Genomic DNA, 2,554 nt, shown 5'->3' with positions numbered 1-2,554 from the left:
GGTTCGCATCACCAAGGACGCTTTGAAGAAAATTGCCTATGGAGACTGGCATCACAGGTTGGCTGACTTCCTCCTTTCTTATCGCACTACACCTTCCACTTCTACCGGGAGGAGCCCAGCTGAACTTCGTTGGGGGCGCAAACTGACTACCAAGCTTGACCGGTTGCACCCGGACAGACTACCTTCCACAATCACACACCCCAGGGCACCTAGACAACTGCTTGTGGGTGCCCCGGTTTGGACTTGTAACTACGGGCCTGGTCATTCATGGGTCCCTGCCACTGTGTCCAGGGTCACAGGTCCTTTGTCCTACGAGGTTTCCCTGGACGACGGTCATGTCCTGCGACGACACATCGACCAGCTCCGCACTAGACGGGACCTTCCCACTGAGACTCCTGGTTCTTTTCCAGGGGGGAGGGGGACCCCTTTGGGCAAAGGGAAGAGTGCAGGCTGCCGCCTATCATTAACAAGGGAACTACAGACAGCTCATTCCGAGATTCCGCGAGTGCTCCAAACAGGAATCCATGGAGCCCAACTAGAACTCAGGCACCAGTGCCTACTCCAGCCAGGGAGTCACCCCGGGGGCATAATCACTACTTACCCGAAACACTCAGTACTCCAGTAAGGGAGGATGGGTAAACACCTTTTCTTCCAGTAGTTCTGCAGCTGCTGGCCCTGGTTGCTCAGCCAACAGTCCTGTAACCCATTTTTCACCAGATATCCAGGAACTCCAATATCTAGCGCGGACCTTGTTAACCCGGGCGACGTCCGAGCCGGTATGGCATTCTGCAATTTACGTCTCACCATATTTTTTATGGGAGAGACACTCTTTGTCTGACTCCTCTGATGAGACCTATCCAGTATGTTGAACCTCTGGCATAGCTCTCATCTTCCTCAGAGTACACAAGCCCCACAACCATGTCAAGGTAGTGCCTCACTGGGGGATTATTATTATTGTTATTAGAATTAGAATTAGAATTAGAAATAAAGTTTAGAAAATATTACCTGGAGGCTGGAGGTCATGAAAGCCCAAAATGTTATGTCCCACCTATGGTAAATAAAAGAAAAATTTTCTCCATGGATTACAAAATGTGGTGCTTTCTGAAACATGGAAAAGTCAAAGCCAACCATGTAGCTAAACCAGGTTCTAAACATACGGCTTTTATTTTTCTCCTTCCCACATGTTACTCAATCTCTAGGCAGACCAAAATTTAGAATACAGTTGCTTATTGAGCTGTAAGCTGTAAATGACAGCCTGTGGTGTTCTGTTTCTCTGTTTCTGTGGTCTGTCTTTTAATAGATCCTCTCTGAGAATTAATTTGACTCTACTGATTTGTCTATTGAATGCTAGGTAGGTAATTTATCTCCTGAATGTCTGGTTTAATTTAATCATTCAAACATTTCTTTCAAGTGGGTCAGAATAAGTGCCAGATCAAACTATTTAAATACATTATTAATAAGTCACAGCCCCTACTGGATAATGACATTGCACTTTCCTAAGTCCTGGGTGGAGGCCCATACAGACATAGATACATACAGACAGCTACCCAGATTCTCACAAGCAATGACAAACAACAGGACAGTGGTGCCAACATGGAACCAAATCCTGTACAAGCCCAAATGTCTATTGTTCTCATAGTTACACTAATAGCACCATCACAAGCCCCAACAAGTGCACATACAAGATTTTTTTTTAATTGAAAATTTTTAAAAGTTTTTACAAATAACAACAAAAAAACAAGAACAAACAAGAAAAACAAAACAAAACAACCCTCCCCCAACCCCTCCCAAACCACCCCCTCCATCCCCCCCCGAGCTTCCCAGAGCTGAATATAGGCTTAATTAAAATTTTAAGAAACCTAAACAAATTTTTACAACTTATAAAATAGTTAATAATAAAATATATATGACATAAACATTAAGGAAAAAAAATACTTAAAAAGAGAAAAAAAGAAAAAAGAAAGAAAGAGAAAAAGAAATAGGAAAAAGAAAAAAAGAGAAAACAATCTATAAAATATCAAAAAAAATTATTACAAAACTCATAAATGTTCGTCTCCACGGAAATCTTTAGTAAAAGGCGAAAGATTTATACGATCTGAAGAGAAACCAGAGTATGCACATACAAGATTAAAGGTGGCTTCATGTGCTGTTCCTCCTGTATATGCCATTGTCTGCAAGCAACTCTCCTCTAGAGTCTATGTAGGACAAATGGGCCAAAACAATTAATGAACACAAATTTGACTTCAGGACTTAAAACAAGGAAAAGTAATAGCAGAGCACTACAACTTCTCAGGACACATTATAGCAGGTGCTAAAGTAATTGTTTGGGAAAATGGGACCAAAAGCACTATTGAGGAAGACATTGCTGAACTCATATCAAATGTCTGAGGCAATCTCAGACATCTCAACTACTATGGTGGGATTTTTAACTTGTTACATTTGGTTGAGAACATACTTGTAATCTCTCTCCCATGTAACTTGCATCTGCATGACTAATCTGTCTTCATCTACACCAGACATGTCAAACTCACGACGGCACGTAATATCGTGCAAC

At 42.0% G+C, this 2,554-nt stretch overlaps 1 non-coding gene across 1 annotated transcript; it reads right to left on the bottom strand.

Annotated features, from left to right (window-relative positions):
- Positions 1-2,001: 2,001 nt before the first annotated feature.
- On the bottom strand, positions 2,002-2,115 carry LOC120314774. Its single transcript, XR_005558527.1, has one exon. It is a non-coding gene; the product is annotated as a U5 spliceosomal RNA (small nuclear RNA).
- Positions 2,116-2,554: the final 439 nt, after the last annotated feature.

This window comes from Crotalus tigris, unplaced genomic scaffold, assembly GCF_016545835.1.
Source record: "Crotalus tigris isolate CLP2741 ecotype Arizona unplaced genomic scaffold, ASM1654583v1 scf7180000019004.2909048, whole genome shotgun sequence".
Lineage (NCBI taxonomy): Eukaryota > Metazoa > Chordata > Lepidosauria > Squamata > Viperidae > Crotalus > Crotalus tigris.
This window is presented reverse-complemented; position numbering and strand designations above follow the sequence as displayed.